Source organism: Gasterosteus aculeatus, chromosome 2 (genome assembly GCF_964276395.1).
Source record: "Gasterosteus aculeatus chromosome 2, fGasAcu3.hap1.1, whole genome shotgun sequence".
NCBI classification, from domain to species: domain Eukaryota; kingdom Metazoa; phylum Chordata; class Actinopteri; order Perciformes; family Gasterosteidae; genus Gasterosteus; species Gasterosteus aculeatus.
Window position 1 is genome coordinate 14,704,434 of NC_135689.1, and position 24,059 is coordinate 14,728,492.

Below are 24,059 nucleotides of genomic sequence, written 5' to 3' on the forward strand. Positions count from 1 at the left end.
TGCTCTGCTGCTCCAAAGCACTCAATGACTGAGCCAGCAGTGAATTAATCTAGGATCACTCAATTTAGTCACTTATGTATTTATTTAATCATCTTTTTTTCTACACCGAATATTTGTACCTTGTGCGCTAAAAATACTGACATTTTATGGCCATTTTTAGCCACGACAAATCACACAAGGTCCCGAACAATCATCTTACCGAAATAACATGTATCTGTTGTTTGATTTTATTTCATCAAACAATACTGAAATGTATCCAATTTGATTTTGAACCAGAATAGAACAGGTCAATGGTAAAATTCTTACACAAAAAGCCAAACACATGCAGATTGTACCTTCCTTCACGTTAATTGTTTCTCATGCTAACACACATGTGGATTGATAAGAGTTTAAGTAAAGGACATTACAACGAGTTATCCACTGTCAGGAACATCTATGAGCCAGACGGCCTCCCTGTCCTTCACTAGTTTAGTTTTAAAGGGGCTCGACGTTGTTTCTGCGTGTTGAGTGAAGGTGTGTCCGGGCATGTTGGTGGAAAGCCACTGTTGCCACAGCCTGCTCCTTTCTTTCCTCCACTGATATTTCCAGAACGCAGACTAAACTCCCTGCTGAGTGCTGGTCAGTCATTATGTCGCTGCCTTTCATCTATCATCATTACTGTCAGAAGCTAGACACAGCTGTAGATGCAAGCAAAGCTTTTCAGTTATTAAGACAGATCCATGACCTTAAACTAGACTTCATCAACTACACGTGTGTGCAAAAACATACGGAGAAACGTCACGGCACAAAGTGCAGTAAAGGAATGAATAAGTGACGTGGGCGCGTCCATGTTGCCCTCAGGTAGTTTCCCTCATCAGCTACCGACCTCTGACTGAACCTTTCAGCCAAAGCGTCCAAGTACAGACTTTCTGACCCTTTTGGTTGCTGCCTCATTACCGTCCCTTTCCTCCAACACTTCCTGTGGATTCTTCCATCGATCTTTTATTATAAAAAAATAGGTGGTAAGTGATAAGAAGATAAAAAGAGAGAGTGATAAGAATTGGTCAAAGAGGAAACAAAAAGCAGAAATGTCTTAACATGAAGTGAAATGACTTGTTTTTTTAATCAGTAGCTCTTATTATACAAGCCTGTCCATCATTACCTCATAGAAACGATCTCCTGCAGCACATTTCACATTGATCCAAAATCCATTCCACTACCAACTCTTAATTTCTGTGTCTCTTTCTTCTTAGTTCCTCTGCTCTTTGTACAACAAATCAGCAGTCACAGTTAATATTTAAGTAAGTAATTAACTGTTGGGTCCCATAGCATGCATTAACAAGTATGCATAATATATATGTGCAAAATCAAATGTACGTAGGCAATTTGTGAGCCGACTGTCCCTTTTTTTCCCAAAGAGCCACACACAAACTCATGGCTAATGAGGGACGCGGTGCACAGTAGATAAGCATATGGGGTCTGAAGCATGAAAGACTGATCTGTTTGAAGCCCCCTCACCCAAACATAAGACATCAGCCAATTCAGTTACTCATCACTGGTCACATCAAAGACCAGTCAGCTCTATATTGGAGGATGGTAAACTTTCTATCCATGGCAATGAACGCACATTTGAATTTCTATCTTTAATGGGTTTCTCTGCTAATGCCGCTCATTTAAGATGTGCATCCCCAGGCTTTATAGCACCTGAAAGGTATCGCAGAAAGAGAAAAGGCTTGTGACAAGTATCTCAGAGGGTACAGGACAGCACATCCCATGTCCTCTGTGTAACAGGATAAGCTTTTGCTCTTGTAAAGTGCCATACGTTTGTCGTATCACTAATACATTTGGCTATATCAACGTTGGCGAAGGTCCCGTGTAGGGAGGGGGTCAGGAGGGAGGAGGTCGTGGGGGAGGGGGTGAGGGGAAAAGAAAACACACCTTTAATTTTGAACAATACATTAATGTCTAATCTAAAATATAACTTTAGTTCTAATAAACCGAACCAAGTAGTTCATCGGCCTAAAAGAGAAGTGCACATTTTCAAGCGCAGCCTGATGGTGAATTTCACATTGACGTCCAAATCCTTGTTTTTACCCTGATGGTGGATCAGAAGGTAAAGACATCAGGGGCCCATTGTGTTTCTATTGTGGTACATCAGTAAGAAATGTAATGCAAAAAACGTTCCTCGCCTGTACATCTGTTGGATTGTGGGGAAAAGGCTCCCACTTGTTATTTGAAAATGGGGATGGATTTTCCACAAACTGCACTGAAGGTAACAACTCAACAACTGTCTCTACGTGTCAAATGTCTTTTCCACAAGACCAGAGAACCCGAAGCCTCCAGCTAAAATACCTTATCTGTCCATCTGAAAAGACCATTTTACTAATAGCTGCAGCTACTGCCACATACCAAACATGCTTCCTGCACCGAAATCTGTCAGGATGCCCGACGCGTGCTGTGCTGCTGGAGTGCACATTAAGAGTGTGTGTGTGTGTGTGTGTGTGTGTGTGTGTGTGTGTGTGTGTGTGTGTGTGTGTGTGTGTGTGTGTGTGTGTGTGTGTGTGTGTGCATTTGTGTCTGCGTGCTTGTATTTGTAGAATATCAGCTACATCCTGGTCAATTCTCTCGATGTTTACTTTTTCTTTTGTAGATAAAATAATACGCCTTAATTGCTTTTCTTCAAACACACACATATACATAATCTCACCATCCAAATCTCATGCATTCCATTTTGACACATGGAACCTTAAAGGATATATGATATAAATAGCAGTGCAGTACCAACACTAGACACAACTGTATAAATTCATAATACATCTGTTTGAAGAAAAGTCTTTAATTCATAATCTGGGCAGAATTGAAGACATTTTACATTATTTCTTGTGATTCTGAAGACAAAATGTCTTTATTCGTTGTCTAACTGCTTCTTACTGGGATGAGGCACAGTTTATAGGCACACACACATTGGGACACGCCCGTAGCCCCCAGGTGTGGCTGGTGGAGATGGAGCTCTCTGAAGGTGAGCCCCATAGTGAGCCAATGTGAGGTCCTCCGAGAGTTGTGTATCTGTCCTTTCATGTATTCAGTTGTCTATTATGTCTGTTTTTGGGGACTGGCAGTCATTTGAAGAAATATGAAGGAAAAAAAACAAAAACTTAAAAGATGATGCTTTTTACACACCTGAAAATGTAAGTTATTCATTCTAAACTGTAAAAAAAATGTGGGAAATCGCAAAAAGAAGAAAAGGGCTCGGTACCGAGGGGTTGAAGCAAGGGGGGTTGAAGGATAGAGAGATGTAGCTTTTATCTGTGGGAGGGGAAGCCAAATTAGAAATGTGGCATGATCCCCCCTCCTGGGACAGAGTCAATTAGCCTGCCTGGAAGAGCTGCCGACAGGCTACAGGGCTGGGGGATGGTGCCGGCAAAGAGGTTGGCGGTGGCGGAGCTGGTGGGTAGTCAAGATGAGCTTAGGGCGTCAGCGAGGAGGCTTTTATGGGTTAGGGGTGGGCGGCTGTGGAAGGAAAACTAGCTAACAGAGGGCCTGCTGGGTGTTGTGCAAGCTATCAAATACATTGCAAGAACATAAAAGCAGAAAAAGGTTGAATTTCCATTACTACCTTCAGAAGGAAGAAGTAGGCTGCGCACTAGTCCTTCCGTGGAGGGAGGTAATTTCACCTTTGGACCAGGTCTCTCAGTTCATCGACAGTCAGATGCAAGTTTTCAAGGACTGTGGTGCCACAGCGCTCAGCCTGTCATCATAAACGTGCTAAAACAGGATGGGGAACTGGTGGGTACAGCTGCTGTTTACACCTACACGTCAGAAGCGTGGATGGAGAGAGGGTGCTTAGAGGTAGCAAGGGCTGGCAAAATGCCGTTCTCTCACCAAGCACCTCTTCCCGAACCGGATCAATCATGCATGTCCCAGATCACCATGCTGGCAATGCATGCCAGCCTCGGTCAAACATTGGCATCGAACAAAGAACTTGGATAATGAAAACCATTTTGAGGGACCAAGCAGGATTACAGGTGGGGTGAAGAGATGGAGGGCAAAAAAAGAAAAGGGAAAAGCAAGGTGAGTATAGCGTTTGTGAAGGAGAGGTGGAAAAAGGAGGAGGTAGCCTGAGGAGAGAAGGGAGTACGTTAGGAAAGGAGGGAGGAGTTGGAGGTTGAAGGGGCGAGGCTAAAAAAACAAAAAGAAAAGGAGCTAGAGAGTCAAAATCTAAACAAAGGAATGGCTGTGAATGTGTAGGTTCACTAGTTCCCAAATGAGATACCAGACAGTCTGTGTGTGCGTGTGCGTGTGCGTGGTGTCATTGCCAGTAGCAGCAGAGGGTGGCAGGTGACTTGAGTGACAGGTGAAAGAGGGAAGAGGAAGGCGACGAGGCTGTAGCATGCGCTTAGTAGCGTGTCACCAGGCAGGCCTGCGTCTCCTTCCTTATCTGACAGGCACACTGCAGAACAGCAAAATCCCCTGAATAAGCCCCTCTAGCACTCCTATGGGGATAGAGGGGGGCCGGCGGGGGGCCGGGGGGGGGGGGGGGGTGAGGGACTGAGACTGTTGCTTAAACTATAAGCTATGTATGTGTGTGTGTTTTTTAACAGGAGGGAGAGGATCTCGTTATTTTCCTATCTTCCTGTGTAAAGCCTCCTAATTCCGGCTCACCTTCAACACTGCGTGACCGCTCAAGGTGACGGGACGGGACCGTCCCGCAGCGCAAACTCTCGCTCACACACACACGCGCACGCACAAACGCTCATATTCACACAAAATGAGGGTGCAATTGCAGGTCAGTCTGGCAAAGGAGGGGTTGTTCTGCTACAGCGCTGCGCAGACATGAGCATTCAAGGAGGGAAAAAGAAATTAGGAAAGACAGGAAGGGTGTGTGTGTGTGTGTGTGTGTGTGTGTAAAGGTAGGAAAAGGAGCACAAAGAAAGTATCCTTAGAGAAGCAGAAACCCTTTTACCCGATGGTGTTTTTACACATGAGGACCAAAAGGGTCGGTAACGGATGTTAGACATTTGACCATTAAAATCTTTTTAATGTTAGTCTAGATAAAAAATCTTTGACGGGTCACAGGATATTATTCCTAGAAGCATAATAACGTCACGCATTGCGAAGCTGTAAATGTCTGTTTGCCGACCAGCAGAACACCTTTATTGTGTACCTGCAGGGTCGACGGCTATAACTGATCAAATTCATTATGTTCCTGCTGTATAACGGCCATTCCAGTGAGTCGGCATGCCCTGACCCTCTTAAATGGAACAGGGCAATAAATAAATCTCATTAATTACACGTCTGTTTGCCCCGCAATGGACCGTCACAAGGTCTGCTGTGAAATAAATCTGTCATGGAACAGTTCCTCTCAAGATGGTCGGGAAATTGTAGAGATATCCAGATTCATGAATGGATCTCAAAGCGTAACCTCTTCTGTTTTTAATTATGAATGCTCAATGTACAAGCTATTTTCAAGCCACTATTGCAATCTATGTATATATTAATATATTCAGGAAAAATGGATCAGTCGGGAATGCAAAAAGATTCAGATGTGATGAAATACAATTCAATTTGTGGAAGACGGTTTTGTGGGGATGGAAGTCCGTGTAAACATAAAGAGGTAAGAGGAGCATCCCAGTTGCAGAAAGTTTGTTCTGCCAAACAAAATCAGCCCAAGCTCCATTTACAAGATGTTCTCTCTCCAGTTTCAGCTGCAGTGTTTTCTCATGGAAATCCTCCACTTGTGCAGCATCTTTTTTCTCTATCGTTTAACAACCGACTCACAGTAAGTTGATGCCTGACTTCGGCTAAAGTGTTTTTCTTCATTTCATTTACGTCAGACCAGACTTTCTAACAAAGTGATGACTTTGAGAGTTTTCATGACCTCGGGTTCAACTCTTTTGTAATGCATCCGTCCGTTATCTGTGCATATCAAATGACGCCTTTAAAACATGGGATATATTATCTGCTATCTCATTCTATAACTTCCGCATAGTGGAAAGTCTTGACTGTCAGTTAGCGTGCAAAATGTTTGTAACATTTATGAATGTGAGACAAGTACAAACAAATCTTTGATTAAATGTATAACAACAAACATGCACATTATTTCTTTTGAACAGTAAAAACAGCAAATATATCATCACTCTGTTCTGCTATTCACTCTAGCGCATTCATTTATTCATTGATATTTTGTATTCATGTATTTTTGTGCTTACTTTCCAGAGCTGACCTTGCAGCTAGAGGTTCAAATTTTACATTTAAATTCAGCAGATGAGCGTCTAACTATTGCAGGAAGCAGTGAACATTAGATCAGAACACAAATCTGTCTTTTTAAAATCGTCTTACAAGCACCATTATCCTTTCTGCTCATGCTATGAGTGTGGAAACTTGTGTTTTGAACAATAGAACATGAATAACACAGTAAATACTGTACACAAACCCAGTGGTGCATGCACATGTATGCAGACACATGTATGCAGACAGAGTCATTATCCACAGACTCATCCATTGTAAAACACACAATCAGAACGTCTAGAGTTCCACACAAACTCTCACACACAAACACTGCACAGTTTTTAACCCTTCATTAGCCGCTACATTCAAACCAAGTACGAGTGCCATGTCGTTGTTTTTTAGCTTATGGATTGCAAACGAAAACAATAAATAAATAACTATAAGAATCTACTGAAAGTTTGATGCCAACAGTCTTTTGCTTTTTATTTAAATTAGGGAACAACCTCTGCTACCGCCTGTCCCCTCTGGCTATACGGGAAAAAGTCAATATTTCAAGAGAGGAGAGACACTCATTAAATATTTCAAACAAAGAAAGACCTGCATCTCTACCCGGTCTCCCTCTCCCTCTCTCTCTCTCTCTCTCTCTCTCCATCATTTATCTGTATCTTTCATTATTCGTCAAAATATTCTCATGAGCCTTGAAATGACAAATAGGCATCCAGGTCGTATTTTTCCTGTGGTCTATAGTATGTGCACATACATATAAGGTACCACACTGTCCTGAATCTGGTCATTTTTATCTATACTTTCTGCTGACTAGGTAGATATTTCAGGCTGCGGAAAGGGTTAAGAGGAAGGTTAATGACTTTCTTCAGCGGGGACGGGTTGAGACGGGGGTTAATGGCTTTGAGGTGTGGCAGTGGATCAGCGCACAGCCATTTTAACCATGAAGTTACCTTGGTGGTCAATTCATCAGCAGGCAATCAGCAGACGCACCTTGAACCCGTAGGAGCTTTTGGGTTGAAATAAATGTCCACGTTGGTGCTCTCGCTTGTCACGTGACTGAACAAACTTGAAGACTGAATCCAACCAGGTGGTAAAAACTATTCTTCATACGGTGTTTTAAACCCTCCGCCTGTCTGCTCCGGAAAAAAATACTCACACAAAAGAAGTATTATGTTGTTGATTTGCAGCAGCAGCAGCGGCAGTGTTTAATGAATACGCAGAAGAATAGCTGGCAATTTAGAACGAGCAGCGTGAGCCACCAGGGCAGAGCAGCCGATGCAGAGAGAGAACAGATATACAACAGTAAACGTGTTTGCAGCTTTGCGTACTAAATGTTTTGCATTAATATACAACCAATAATCAACGTAATCAGAAACGAGGAAAGATGGCGTATAAAGATCTATCATCATTATCTCTCATGTACCCTCATACTTAAGTAACACCCTTCAGTACTTATTTTAACACAAACGTAGATTTTTTGCCTGGATTTAATGAAGCATTTCCAACTAAACCCAAAACCATAATCTTTTCCCAAAGTTAACAAAGTAGCGTTATTGCCTAAACACCTTTTTCGTGCATATCAGGTGCACAGATCACTGCAGCAAAGAACAAAGGGCTTTCAATGTCCAAAGTTCAGCGCAAACACAGACGTTTTAAGTGGTAAATATTTCTCTTCAGAGTAACTTCTCAAAAGTGAAGTTAACAAACTGAACCTCGCACTCCTGCTAACGGAAGAGTTCACCAAGTCATAAACAGTTATATAACTTTTCATAACCACCGTGGCAACTATTAACCGAAGAACTGTTTTCAAAGCCGCTGTCAATAAAAAATTAAATAATTGCCATGTTTCTGTTTATATTTTTGTTTTGATGTAGTTTGTATCTTCAGTAAAGAACACATTCAGCCTGTTTGTTGACCACATGTCCGTCCTGGATCTCTACAGGCCTGACAGTGTGAGGAGCTTTGTTTTGGGTGACTCCTTTTGCGTTCTTCCTTCTCTACTCTACTTGAGACCTTTTTACTTCTTTCTTTTAATCCTACAAGATTAGCCCCCAAAAAACGAGGTTGTGATCCGGTCCCAAAAAGCATTTCGCCGCTTTAGTTTTGAATGACAAATATCATTGTCCGAACTGGCACGACGGACAAAGCAGCGGAGTGTATTGTCTGTCTCATTTCACTTGTGTTCGTCCCTTGTTGGCAATACACACAATATAACTTCACCCCCAACAAACCCATTGAGGGTGTGGTTGTGGCGAAGATGCGGCGCAGCCTAAGAGGTCCGGTAAACGTCTGTCAAACTCCAAACAACACAACCTACGCTGACTCCCGCGACACTAAAGGACATTTGTCACACTTTTACGCAGCGTACCAGGCTTTCCATTCAAGCAAGACCAGAATTAACACCAGTTAACTATCGTGTGACTAACACCTCGTTGGACCATCGACTGCAGACACAACACACCTCAGTGCAAAGGTAGAGGGGTACATGTGAGGTTCAATGGCATGGTAGTGGGGGGTTACTGTGCATAGTGGAAGTAGGTTTGGGGTGGAGGGGTTATGCAGACCAGTCAGACCTGGGATTACCAGACTGAATAGGAGAGATGACAGACAAAATGCACACCTGTGAGTTTTAAATCACGTATACACCCACTCACGCACTAAACATGCCGCTGAAGGCTATAAAAAGGAGATGCTGATACTACAAATAGCATGAAAGAGAACAGATATTTAAAGCTTTATAAAGAAAGAAAAAAAGATGGATTGTCAAACCGAGGATGAAGGGGAGGAAAGAGAGGGGTGGTAGAAAGGATGAGAGTAAGGCAGAGTGGCACGGGATAAGCCTCTGTCATTAGTTGTGGGATTTCAACGGAAACCTGCAAAAAAAGGCAGAAGTAAATGAGATTAGAGAACAAACGTGGCAGCGTGGCAGCACGGAGGGACGAGAAACACAATGAGCGCAGGCGAAAGGACCCAAGGACTTCTTTAATAAACACGGATTCTCTGTTAAACTTCGTCCAATGCTTAATTGAGCCTTCAACATTCCAAACCCACAACATCCACAAAGACATTTTGTTATGTTCGCAGACTGGAAACACAACTTCAGTGTGTTTAACGAAATTCCATCTGAAAAAGATTCTCTGCAGAAAATAATTCCTCTTAAATCCCAAACTTCTGCTGGTGGACCATCAGGAAATAAAACATCCAAGACACACATTCCCCCAACATACAACAGACCTCCTCTCATATTAAGCTGGGTTGACTTTGTCCAGCCATGCTATCGTGTTACTCAAGGAAATCACCCCAATGATCAACACCAAACACCAAACCAGCAGAGTTGACATCATGAGCAGAGTAATTCGATCACAAAAACCTCCAGCAGCTATTCCCCTGTTTCTCTATAACTCCAGGAAACAGAAATCATCCCACTTTTAACACTCGGCTGTTAAAAACCAATAAATGCACAATAAATAAGTGCAACAGAAATGCTCTGGAAAGACATTTCACTTTCATATTTACACCCCCACAGTCAAACACACAATCTACCACCTACCTCGGTAGTTCCTTGAGCTTTAATTAATGTACGTACGTCATATGGACATAGATCCCGTCAGAGAATCAAACCCTCACCTTCATCCGCAGCTTCCCCTGGCTCAGTCCTCAGCTCCTCCTAGTCACTCTCCCCTTTGGCAGGTGCCATCGTGGCCAAATAGTCCAGAGGAACCGGCTGGAATGGGCTACTTCTAATGCTCTCAGTGTCTCTCCCTCTGAGGTGTGTAGCACCTCAGTGAAATGCAGCACGTGTTTGTGTCAGTGTGAGTTGGCGCACCACTCCAAAGGTCCTGAAGGTCCTGCGCTAAAGAGCGAGCGTGCTTGAGCTCCCTCTGTATCTCCCTCTCTCTCTCTCCCTCTCTCTCTCTCTCTCTCTCTCTCCCTGCTCTCCTGTTCTGTTCCCTGTCGCTCCCGGCCGGGCAGAGAGGAGGGGAGGACAGTCAGGGGGTGGGACGTAAGACAGAAGCTGCTTTCAGCCAACTCTTTCTCTGTCTTTTCTTCCTCTCCTTTCTGTCCCCCTCCTCGCGTCTCGGTCTGTCCGCCTAACTTTACTTGTTCTCCTTTGGCTTGATCTCTGTGAGCGATACTCTTTGACTGCTCAGCAAGGCATGAAAGCAGAGCTCTCTCTGTGACACACACACACACACACACACACACACACACGCTGCTCTTGCGTTAATGCCACTCCCTCTGCTACAGTCCAGAGGTAGACGCACACCATTGCTGTGTCACCCAGCCGCAGTGTCTTCCTCCCTCTATTGTGATTCAACACGGTTCATCACTAAAGGCTCAGTGTTGTGTTCAGTTGTGGGTCCGTGTGTCGGCATGTTGAAGAACTGGTTGCTGGTTTGATCCAGCAAACCGTTGGCAGACCTGGTCGTGATACGGATCAGAGTTTGATTGGGATGAGGGTGCGAGTTCCTTCGCAAGGCACAAACAAAAATCTCATCCATGAGGTCAGTGTTCTCCCATTATTTGAAAAAAATAAATAAAAAGGGCCTGAACGCCAACAGCCTTGATCCTTCCCTCTCTGCTTTGCCACAATATCGGGACTTGGGCCAAACTCGAATCGCTCAATGGGAAAACGTGCTTGGTTTGAGGATGCAGTCATGTAACCACACTGAAAATGAGCCGCGATGTGATCGATGCGGAAACAAGGAAACATTGTAAATACTGTTATCAAGACGCGAGCCTCTCGTCACTTCTTAGATTGGCATTCAGTGGAGGAAATGGATGTTAACGTTTAGCTTACTAGGATGAAATGGCTCATTGCTCTTTCAAATGAAAGTCAAAGGTCCGAACGGTTGTCGTGCTATTTGTCAACAGTGTGGATATACAGGTCAGAGGTTTAACACTGCCGCTTTACAGTGACGTCTTTTTACTGTAATTATATACTCACGAGATCAGGAGCGGCGTCCTGATATTTACATCAACGAGAATCTATGAGAGAGTGAGACGGAGAACAAGGGACAGAGACGGAATCCAAAGGAGACGGATAGAAACAGAGACGGCATGAAGCCGGGGGAAAGCCTACACCTTTACAACACAACATGGACTCATTTATTGTGTTTATAATCAGGCCGCAGACTGAGGGGCACGGCGCAGTATCAGTGATGCAGCCACACACACACACACACACACACACACACACAGATGCTCATGTCCCACTGACAGAGATCCACACTCGTCCAATTACACATACAGACACATACACCGCTGATGGGACATTCATGTGGGCACAAGAGCATGGAAACACACTGACCGTATCACACACACACACACACACACGCGCGTAAACGTAATGTGTGTGTCTGTCTGGCGTCTAGCTGGCACCATTGAGACGCCGTCTCTGGAGGCTGCAGAGGAACCAATCACAACGGCCAGTCAGCAGCTTTCATTATCACCCACACATAAGCCGCCGGTAGGTCCTTGGAGACTGAGAGGAGTGTGTGTGTGTGTGTGTGTGTGTGTGTGTGTGTGTGTGTGTGTGTGTGTGTGTGTGTAGACAACTGGTGAACTGCTGATGTGTCCATTTCTACCAGCATTTGAAATACAATAGAAGGAAGAAGAGGGAAATAGTAAAGAAAATTAAATTAAAATTAAATTAAATTCTAATACTAATGCTATAAACAGATGTGCGCGCAGATTTTCATCCAGATGTGCTGACTAAAGCAACATTACAGTCCAACCAGGACAGTTCAAATAGCTTTTCTGTTATATGGACCAAAGGTTACAGCAATTTATACATTTAGATTTTTATAAATTAAACTGCTCCATCAACCCTCCGGTCATTATTTTATGAAGAGAGTACATACATGTTTTATTGATTTTTAGTTTTTATTTTATTTTAATTTGATGTAAAAAATGAAGACCCCAATAAAATAGGATTCAGAAGATACCATTTGTATTGTTTCACATTATAAAAGCATGCATGTCTGCTGGCCACTTTCTTTGTTTTCTTACTACTTCCCATCCAACAGTAAGCCGTCACTAATTTGAATACAGTATTACACCAATTTTCAGAGATTTACTTACTATGGATTTTAAGAGACACATTATTATTAGATACCTTTAGAATGATACGGCGGATAGCATACAGATTATTAATTTGTTCAAGAAATAAGTACGTAAAATGTATATGTTGATTTTAAAATCAACAAATAGACTGTTTCTCATGTATGAAGGAGTTTTGTTTTTTCACATAAAAGTGATACCTCACCCCAGATAAAAGGCTGATAAGCCTGTAAAACGCTCTCTGATTGCCGACCGGACGCAAGCGTGTAAAACTGTCACGCCGTGCTGAAAACATCAACACCGCCACGACTGATCCGGCACATTGTTTCCTTTGCAGCAAAAGAAACACACACACACACACACATCCATCTCTTAGCCTGTGAGTACTTGAATCATTTGTTTTTGCTGGTGCCTTTTGAAATTTTTTGGCTAATAATTTATTTAGCAATTATTGATTTCATACGCCTACTACTCCAGCGAGTGCACACACACACACATGCACATACAAACACGCACACACACATCAGCAACACCCCCTATCCCTCCCTTCTTTTCACACATAAACATGGAAGCATGTGCATTTTTTCTTTTTTGTGTATCTTTCTCACACACACACATACACACACTTAACCCTGTGGCCTCTTTCGTCCATCAAAGCTAACCTTTACTGAGAGAAGCCTGCGGTTTCCCTTTCTATTCCTTCCTTTATCTAAAATGTCCTCCTGCCTTTTTAAATCCTTCCATTTTTCCATCCATCCCAATTTCCTTTTACCCATTTATTTTTCAGCCCACCCTTCTTTTGTCCGCTTCTTTCTTCCCTCAAATCTCTGTTCATTGCTCAATCTTTAATCATTCACTTCCCTAATCCCTCTCCTCTCCCCCCTCGCTTCCAATTAGGCTTCGTCTAACTCCTCCCCTCTTCCACATATTCCTTTTCCCCTCCATTTTTACACATATGCAGCTCTCCGTGCAAATCGTATTTCTTCTTGACTCCATTCATCCACATTTGCCTCATTCCGACATGTTCTCCCACATTCCCTCCGTTTGTTCCAGCTCTTTCTCTCTCTCTCTCTCTCTCTCTCCATCCCACGTTGGCCGTCCCTCCCTGCCTACCTTCCTCTACTCTTCCGTCTCTATTCTCTGTTTGTTCAAGGCCACTTTCAATGAAGCCCGTCTCCCCCCAGGTCTCAACAGGCTATTGTCAGCGCTGACATCTGGCCTCACACGCGCAGCCAGACTCGTGCTCGAGCACGAACACAGAAACCCACAAACTCATAAAGATGCACCTGAAATTTACACTTGGCTTTCTGCAAAGGTCTCTGCCTCTTCTGTCCTTTGTCCTGTCGCCTAATCGCTGAGTTTATTCTCTGCCACTCCTTCAATACACACACACACACACACACACACACACACAGACACACAGAGAGCCAAGTTCACCGCTTTTCATGCCTGCATTCATTCATTTAGATTGACAGGACATTGTGATGCAGAGAGAAGAGTAACAGTAAGTCGTTTGTATGTTTTTACTGTTTTACTCAAAGCTTAAACAGGCCTTTGAGGCCATGGACAGATATTGGAAAAATGTAAGAACTAAAAATAAAAAGTTTAACAATGACAAATCTGGGGTTAATCGTCTGGGATCAACATCATTGAGTGCGTTTAGTGTGTTCGTTGGATTTATAGCTACATGGAAAATGTGATAATAAACTGACTTCCGTATCTCCTTGAAAAGCCACAAAGCGCCTTGAATTCTACCAATCAGCTGTTTAACCTCAACATCTGATTTAGGTTCAATAATAAATTGCCATCATCGATTTTATTTTGAACATTCCCTTTGAAGCTAATATGAGTTTTTCACTCTTATTTTGCAGGTGGAAGTACAGCACTTTAAAAATTGAATTGAAGGTAAATATTTTTGTAATTTCAATGACAACTGTATCCCTTAAAGACTAACTGATATGAAGTTGTTGGATTGGGCTTTTTAATGCTCTTAACCTAAATTATTGGTAAGCTTTATTAAGATATTACGGTAAGATGTATTTTTATCATCACCAGAAACTTTCATTTAACAACAATAGTTGCAAAAGAGACCCAATCAAATCCGCACCATGCAGTGTGTATGTTTACTTATTTGTTGTTTAAAAACAAGTTCATTCCTTTGTCCTCTTCTCCCTTTCTCTCAACTCGCCCTCCCAAAGCACCACAGTACAGCACTTTAAAAATTGAATTGAAGGTAAATATTTTTGTAATTTCAATGACAACTGTATCCCTTAAAGACTAACTGATATGAAGTTGTTGGATTCAAAACACACAAAAACACACAAAAATGGACACAAAAATAAAAACACGTACATGATAGAACACACACACACACAGTATAGTCACGCAAAAGAATCGTGCTCACACATACAAACACACAGAGGTACACAAGCTTAAGGCAGCACAACTCATTTAGAAGCATACAAAGGTGGATTGGTACACACACACACACACACACACACACACTGCTGTGCACTGCAGGCCCGGGACTGACCAGGAAGAGGAGCTGGCAGATCCACACACACACCTCATTAATGATTTATGTCATGAAGATGAGAAGAGAGAAGCTGATAGATTCTGACCTCCAGAACACTCCTGCAGCTTCCTGCCGGACCAGAACACAGATACTGCAGAGGCCCTCATCTATATTCATGTCAATATCAAAAGAGGATAGAAATTAAGTATCCTTTCACAGAATCCTCTTCTGCATTTGTAGATTTAATAAAACAAGTCATTTTAAAAGGAAGAGTTCTTTCAACCAAAGGAGAGCATGAAGGAGATTTGGAGTAACAGTGAATATTCAATGAGAACTTATGTTACTCCTACACGGAAAAAAACATCACAACAGCAGACGTGGCAAGAAAACGTATTTCATTCACTATGAAATATAGTATTAGTAACTTTAAGAGCCAAAGTCGAGCCGGATTATTTTAGGTTCAGCATATTGGAGAAAGTTTGGATTTGAAGAACTCTTTAAATCCATTCACTTCCAAAATAATTGAATGGAACAGGAAAGCCCATTTTCCACAGCAGCACAAATTCCTTTTGCTTTGTACTCCTCTCTTCCATGATCTGTAAAAATGTATTTGAACGTGTCCATGTGTGCTTGTGCGCTCGCACACGTGAAGCAGGTGCAGTTGCAGCGCCCAATAACAGTCCAGCGGCCATCTGTCAGAGCCTTTGTAGGCAGATAGAATGAACCAGGACTCAGTGGTGTGTTGGATTCATCAAAGCCTGCCAACACTGGACCTGAAAACCATTTTACTGCTTTGGAGAGCACACAGCTGCGTTGATTGAAAAAACACCTGAATGTGTGTGTGTCTGTGTGAGTGTCTGTGTGAGTGACAGGTGGCAACAGGAAAGTATGCGTGTGTAGACTTGAAAATTTGGACTTTTTTTTAAAGTCTTGCGGTTGGACTACGTGTGTTGTTGTCCGTCGCACACGAGCCACCGATGCCCTGCGCAGCCTGTGGAATCGCCCGGCTGGGAAACCCATGACTCTCTGACATTTGAGACCACAGCAATCTGCCCTCCCTCTCTCTCTCTCGCTCTGCTTCCATGGAAAAGGGAGAAAGAGAGGGAGAGATACTGAGATACATGAAAGAACGAGGAGGAGAGAGGGCAGGACAACGTGTTTCCTGTGTTCTGGGCAATTCTCCCGGGATTTACGGTCAAGATCCAGAACCAAAAGCCAGTGATCCACAGCACAGAACTGAAAGACAATGACACAAAAACAAACTGGCCGAGCACATTAAGTCCAAAGTGAGTTAAGAGCAGAATCGCGTCGGTATCTCTTGGCTCTGTGTGACCAGGCTGGGGAGCATCCAGGAATTACACAAAAAGAAATTACTTGAGGAAAAAGGATAAACCAAATAATAAACCAAATGCAGGTTGGATTTTTTAACTTTTTCAAAGGTTTCTGCAGTGGAAAGGAGTTTATTTGGTACCTCCGATAATAAACATTGTTGTTGTTGTTGTTGTTGGTAAGAAACTCCAGCCCCAGCCAGCTCTCATTTCTCACTCCTCACTAAAGGGAGGACAGGAGTCCTGTGGCGTCCGAAGGTAAACACCGGCCTGAGCGTCCTTCACTCCCTGCGCTGCTCATCGCTCAGGGCCCCTCTAATTAGATAAACTGCCTGTCCAAACACTGGAATCAGTAGCTTGTAGTATCTGAACTACGCCCCTTCCAGCTCCTCTCCCCTCAACCCCTCCATCCATCTTCATTCTACTCTCTTAAATTATCTCCTCAGCCCACCCTAAACCCGCTATTATGAGAAGACCTTCTCGACTGGACGGTTACAAAGACATTTCAGCAAACGTGTGTTTACGTTCAAGTTGTAAGACGCAGAAGAAAGATGTTGTTGAAGTGTCCGTGTAGGGAGGAGGTCGGCGTGTTTGGATGAGACAACAAAGCATCAAACTTGAACAAATAATGTGGCGCGACGTTCAACGTGGAGCGCCGCGCTAATAGAAATAACTATTTTAACTTCACATGAAAGAAAAGAAAAAAAGATGGAACCCGGAGGCCCGCTGCATTTAAGCCTTTTAAAACTCGTGGCATTATTTTCCATTGTCGTTTGGTGATTGTGAAGGTTTTCCGTTGCAGCAGATAGACTTGGCAGGTCCGAGCTATTTCCACGTTGGTTATCTTCTGTTCTTCCAGACCAAGTAGCGTGGACAGCTGGGCGCTGTGCACCTCTTTATCTCCTCCACGCCCTCACTCATGTATCCATCGCTATCATTAAATGGCTTCTTCCTTCCTCTTACTCTTTGCCTCCCGCAGTCCGTCTCCCTCTGTATTTTCTGTCCACCTGTATTTCTGCTGTGTGATGCTGTGTTCAAATGGGGCTGCAGCGGTTGTACTAAAGTCTGAGAGGAATCAAAACGGTTGCCGATCCCAGTTCCTTTGGTCGGAAGCAAGTTTTTTTTCATTTTTTAAGCAATGGAAAAGCCCGGCTCAGTGGACAATTAACTCCCACGTTTCATTTAATAGCTAAGTCGTTTTCCATCACCCTTTGTTGCATCGAGCTCTTATTTTACCAACTCGTTCAGTGCAGAAACTTTTTTCCAAATTTCTGTTTTTTTATTTATTTGAAAAAGCAAAAACCAACTTTGGGTCTTTGTTGTAAATTCTCTTCTCTCTAAGATATTGAACTGAAATCTGCACAACTTCTACTTCTCCCACTAAGTTTCTCTTTCTCGGTTACTCCTTTCAGTTCTCCTGTCACAGTTGGGTATCGGAAAAGGTTTTCCATGCAGCTGATGACGGATGTGCATGTATTTTTATTTCCTTTTTTTACTAAAGAAAAAACAGCACAGCAATCAACAATAATTCAAGAACATTCAATCGAAGCAATTATCTAATCAGTATTATAAAAGCAGACTAATGAGCCTGTTATACGCATGACATTACATGTCATTTAGCTTATCCAAAGCGAGACGGAAGCTAATTCCTCCTTTGTGTGTGTGTGTGTGTGTGTGTGTGTGTGTGTGTGTGTGTGTGTGTGTGTGTGTGTGTGTGTGTGTGTGTGTGTGTGTATTTTTGTGTGCATCTCAATATGTTGTCAGTAAGTTTGGTTATCGGTTGCTGTAATATTACTTCCTGTGTGAGGCCATTTTGACCTTTGCATGGGCCAAGTGCTTCTCTGCATCTTAGTCTATGTATGCATGCATCTACCCTGCCTACCACAAACACACACACACACACACACACACACACACACACAGAGAAACGCACAGAGCTGTTATGACAAGACAGAGAGATAAGCATGGCGCTAGCAGACCAAATACACTTCCACTGTGCCGTGGGAAACTAGAGTGTGTGTTTAACTTTATGTGTGTGTGTGTGAGCCGTGCGTCTTTATTTATCCTCGTCCAGCCAAATTGTCTTTGTCTGTGCTTTCATTATACATACTCGCATGCTTCCCAATCTTTTTCCTTCGTGCTTCACCACGTTTCAAAACTGAGTTATGTGTCAATTTGCTTCAAAATGTGGACCCGGATGTGTCTCTGCCTGCGTGTGCGTGTGTGTGTGTGTGTTTTTTCAGTGTTATTCAAGGACATGTAAACGCTGATAAGTGGCACGACACAACAGCCCCACACCTAGAAACCTTGAGAGCAGCGAGCCACGGTGTCTCTCACGGTGACGGATAGACACACACACAATGAGACACGTCTCTGTCTTGCTGTACTCGTGAGGACCCCGTAGCTTCTCACTCTTACGTAAACCTTATTCTAACCACGTCTTTACAAACAAGTCGGAGTCCATAAACAGCCCTTTTAAGGTCTTTGCCAAAGAAAGGACAGGCCAGAGGGGACAGTGTCAAGCCTGGGACAGTCTCCCAGACCTCAAAATAGCCTGACTAGTAGAAGGGTTCAAATACTTCTGGAATTTGAATATCTGGTGAGTAGGACTCTGAATCCCTGCTGTCTCAGACGCTGGTTCGTATCGTGCACCTCCCAGTAACCGGAGCATGGATTGGACGTAGCTGATCGCGGTTGGCAGGTCTTTAATAGCACACACTTACTCTTGGTAGGAGTATTTCCCTCATCTATTTCACATGTCATCCAGCGTCAAACAACAATCAATCCTTTCAGTGGCCGGATCTATTTAACTGTTATCTCTAAACACACATTTGATAGGAATAAGGTTAGCAAGCTTTAAAGGCTAGATAAACATGGCAGTGCTTTTTCTGGCAATCTGGTTTGTCTTTTTTCTTTTTTAAACGCTGTGGTTGATTCCTTTCAGTGAATATTTTCTCTCAAATACTAATAGTAGTGCTTCAGTTTTCCGTGCTTTTAATTTTTGGCATTATTATTGACAAGCTTATATAATCTATGGTTGTTTCTTATTGGCAGCTGCAATGACCTTTACTCATTATACAGATGAAGGGAGTGGGTTTTATGGTAAGAGGTGGAAATTGATTGCATGAGACACTTTTAACTTTGTGTCTTTTACATTATTTTCATTGGTTTAATCTGTTTATTAAGGGATTTAAACTCTGATTTCAGCTGCTAAGAGCTGTGCATATGCACACGACTGGTATGGTCCTTCCCCATCTTCCCCCTGCAGTCATGTTTGGTAGTGGAAATGGTAATGATGGGGACATTGTTGGAGGAGGCATGATGGTTGAAACAAAAGACACATGGAAGGATATGGGGAACTAAATATGGAAAGTTAAGAGAATCAAAGGAGTTATGTGTAGCGTTCTAAATGAAATGTATACAGCCTAAAAAGTGAATGAATTGAAAACGAGTATGGGTTGATATAATCCCCAAACAACCCAAACAAAGGGGGGAATGAGGGAGCAGCTGTATGCGAGTGCTGCAGGGATACGCGAGGATGGAGGGATTGAGCCTAAGTGCTGGAGGGCGGGGAGGAAGGTAAACGCTGGATGGATACAGGCAAAGGTGGGATGAATAGGGTTTTATGGAGGATGAGAAGTGTGCAGACAGGATAAGAAAGTGACCTAGAGGGAGAGAATGGCTGCCAGATGGATCAGATGAGAGATGGAGACAGTAGAAGAGATGGAGAGCAGAGAGAGACACGGATATAGTGGCACTGGGGATAGACGTCACCATTGTTCAAGACTGGGAACTTGTGCCAAACATGATTAAAGTCTTGGCCAAAAAAACCTTAAGCACGGGTAAAACCCTTTGCTGAAGTCTGTGCGCTAAAGGGATGAGTGGGTGGGTAAGTGGGATCAAGAGGGAAGGAGAGCAGGGAGGAGTGAGGGAGCGAGATGAGGAGGAAGGCGAGGATCCCCTTAGGTGGCTAAATAGGCTTATGTAAGTGCACTGCAGGGAGATACAAGAGTCATGGCCGTTTGAATGCACACGCAAGACCAGTGACGTGCTGGCCAGTGTCCCAGACATGAGACCAGGACAAAGGACCTGCAGACACACTTTCTGCAAACACAAACAGAAATGCTGATACAGAGACACGGCGGGGAAATAGAATATACACCGATAGCGTGGTAATGGTAAAACAAGCCGATGAACTGGAGGAGGTTCCCATGCATGGATTAAACCCAAACCTGAAGATTAGAAAATAGAAGATAAAATCATCGTATCACTCAAATTCAAATAAAGAAGTTATTTACTGCTCAGTTGAGTGTAATCTGATCGATCAACATTCAGCTGATGTCGTGCAGCAAAGACCACGAGCATCACAAACCAGAGTAAGAAAAGTATGAGGAATCATGCAGTGCTTAAACAAGAAACGAGTCTCAAGCTAAACCGTGAATTTCATTAATATTAAAATCGTATTTCTTTTTCCCTCGGCCATATATTTTAAAGGGTTCTTTTTTCAAAGGCGTTCTAACTATCCTTCCCTCGTTTCCCCACCTGCACACCGAAGGTGAGAGGTGAAACAGAGCTGCTGTTAAATGGTTAATGATGTCATAAACCGGCACACCTGCAACAATATTAGAGAGAGACGAGCAAAGAGCAAAGAGGGAGGTGCAGGCGCAGCCAGTTACCCATCTTCATCTTTAGATCTTCAACGGATTCAGGATAAAGCAAGTGGAGGTGAACTGAAGTCTGTCTTGCCAACACGTACTGCTTCCCTCCATTTGCTGTCTGGTCACTTTGGAATCAGAGATCCCTCCTGCAGCCGGTTTGAACATAAGCTAATGCTGCATTCATGCATATGTCCTTTCAAACCTCAAACTTTGATTGAGGCCAATCTTAACATATTTGCCCTTAGGCGCTGAATAGGAAGCTGTTTAGGTCTCACTGATGTCATTTCTACGTCACAGTTTTTGAACCTTCAGCATTTGGCCATCTTGATTTCCTGGTGCCTGGAGGAGGTTGGAATTAAGCACAACTAACTAATGCTGTATTGGAAGTTATTTAATCTACACATTGTGGACTTCAACTCATGTTTAATAATGTTTCTGAGGGTAAAAAAGCACATAAGAGGGCAGGGTCTTATGGACCTCTAAAACATCTTTTCCAATGGCTCCACTTTTGAATACTGGTGTCAGTCGGGCCGGAGCCGGGGAGGAGGACAAGGACGCAGAGAGGTTTGACTGCAGGAGATTTATTCCAATAATTCCTATATCTAAATATACCAAATACAACGATCCTTTCACAAACACAACACTAACGCAGGTGTGGACATGCACAACTACAAGACACACTGGCACAGGGCAAAGGGAGACGCAGACAATAAGTATCCATGAGGGAGGTGAGGGAACAGGTGGAGACAATTAGGAATCAGGGGAGACAATCAACAGGAGACACCTGAGGAAGGGCAAGGCACCTGAAACGAGAGGGGTTTAGACGCCACAATAAAACAGGAAGTATCAAAATCAGACGTAAGACGGGACACAAACACAAACTTCACCAACATGTATGACAACTGGAGATTATTGCCATTTTTTTCCTCTTGTGGTAAGAATCTAAGAACAACAAACACATGTCTTGACTGAAGTGTGGTGGTACTGACTCGCAGCGGGTTGAATAGGATTTCCTTTTCTGTCAAGTGACAAATACAAGAGATATGCAAACCAGTAACTGCGGTAAAAAAAAAAAAAAAGTTTCCATCACAGAGACGAGCAAACATGAACATTTGTCCAATAAACACAGCCGGATGAATAACAAAGCTCCCAAATAATAAATAAAGACAACTGAATTATGCGAGAAGCAGAGGCAGGTCAATTATAGGCAAACTATCAGCCTCAGTCATACACACTTTATCTTTCATTTTTCTGTCTCAAGCACATACAAATAAAAGATATCTGCAGATTAAAAAAAAGATAATAATTTGACCCTATCAAAGAAACAAAGAACTCATTTTTTGTATTGAACCTTAGTGACGTATTGTCTGGTGATGCACAACAGGGCTGACAATGAAAAATCTACCACAGACCGAGCAACAGATGACAAAGTAACACTCAACGCAAATTAAACGGGAAAGGGAGGAAGTTACAGTGTCAAACCTTTAATTTGGGTCAACACTTCCTGTGTTTGTGAACACGCAGATTGTTACCTACAGAACAAATGTCAGTGGCACCTTGGAACAGCAGCATTGATCCCTAACGACAACCCTCATAAACATCTCAAAAAGCAGTCCGGCCGCATCGGTTATTACTCACAACCACCCACTTCATTCTTGACCCATGAGACTGTCATTTCTGTAGCGTGTCCTCACCAATTGGAGGGAACAATGACTCATTGAAGGAAAGCAAGCGTCTTTCTGTTGTGGCTCTCGCTGCAAATCATTTCACGCTTCTTCTGCACTGCAACGTGCATCGCTTCATCTTTATAGTTTGCTCAAGGTCACCTCCTTCCCTGCCTGCAGCCCTCCAGGGAGAGAGAGCTTTGTGTGTGTGTGTGTGTGTGTGTGTGTGTGTGTGTGTGTGTGTGTGTGTGTGTGTGTGTGTGAGTGCGTGTGTACCATATAGGAACACCCCATAAAAAGTGAAAGCAGCTTTTACTTCTAAAACACAATTCCAGATGACAGTTTTGCAACTGTTTCACAAGACCCCATAACAATAACTTCCTTTCAGAGTTTGACAGGCCTGAAAATGTGATCCAGGTCCAACCAGAACACCAACACGCCTCGTATGAGTCCACAGAGCCGCCGACTGCTGCTAATGAGCCTTAACCAAAGTCCCCACTTCTGAATGATGCCAGAGTTGTGCTTTTTGGTTTTTACACACTTATGGTAAGTTCGTTGAGTGCATCACAGACGACCTTTAGGTAAGGAGAATTGACATGGTTCTTGTAGTTACAGACGTACTGAACTCAAGTACCGAGGGTGTCTTCAAAACAAAGGTTTCAAACAAGGTATTTTTTTGCAACGCGTCAGCGATTATTTTTTACAATCAAACAGAAAACAGAAAAGAGTTTAACCAAGATGTCCTTCAACATGTATGCATGTCACCCATATGTTTTTTTTTTTCATCTTGTGAGCTGTGCCGTTAGCTTGTCGATGCAGCGTGCTCCGCAGCTAATTCAGATTTCCTGTTTCCCATCATTTCATCTCTCTTGTACTCCTCCTTCGCACATCTTTCCTGTATGGTTATTGTATGTCTCTCCTCCATCTGGGCTACTCCCCTTCAACTCCCTTTTTAAGTTAGTCCTGCTTCCCTCTCTGCCTCCTTTCATCTGCACCTGCAGCGTTCTTACAATTCCTCCGTCCGTTCCACTAGCAGGGGAACAGTCTGTGACCCCGTATCATAATAAACTTTCACTGTGACCTTCAGATTTACCTTCACACACACAGTCTTCTCTCCTCAACTACTCCTGTTATTTACATTTTTTGTATAATCATGTTCTTGTTTGAACTGTTTTCTCACATGTCTCCTTATTTTACCACTTTCCTCTTCCTCTGCTTTCATTCTGTACTTTAAATACCCATAATTCATTATTAGTTTTTTTCTTGAAAACAGAACATTAAAACAATTGTGGCAAAAAAAGCAATTGCCTTTGACGTTGTTGTAAGTTTAAACAATACATTTTTTTTTTAAAGAAAAAAATGTGTATTTCCTGAAAGTGAAATGAAGCAGCAACACAATTGGAACAGCACAGCGAGGCTCAACAGAGTGCAACGTGTGCTGTGAATCTGTCCCTACCTGTCTGCCACTGACACTGACTAATGTACAGTAAACACGTGCAGATTGGTTCGGAGGGCCTTGTGGAATACCTGACCCTGGGAGAGGTCGTGGTATGGTGCTATCACACGCTCTGCCTGTTTTCAGTTGGGAATCTAGAATTTTTACACCGTCAGCAGCTTC

At 43.0% G+C, this 24,059-nt stretch overlaps 1 protein-coding gene across 1 annotated transcript in view; it reads right to left on the reverse strand.

Annotated features, from left to right (window-relative positions):
* sema3b (sema domain, immunoglobulin domain (Ig), short basic domain, secreted, (semaphorin) 3B) overlaps positions 1 to 10,556 on the reverse strand; it is a 53,119-nt gene extending 42,563 nt beyond the window's left edge. Inside the window, exon 1 of the mRNA XM_078093233.1 lies at positions 9,841 to 10,556. The gene's annotated coding sequence lies outside the window, so the exon portion shown is untranslated. The remainder of the gene's footprint in view (positions 1 to 9,840) is intronic.
* Between the last annotated feature and the right edge of the window lie 13,503 nt (positions 10,557 to 24,059).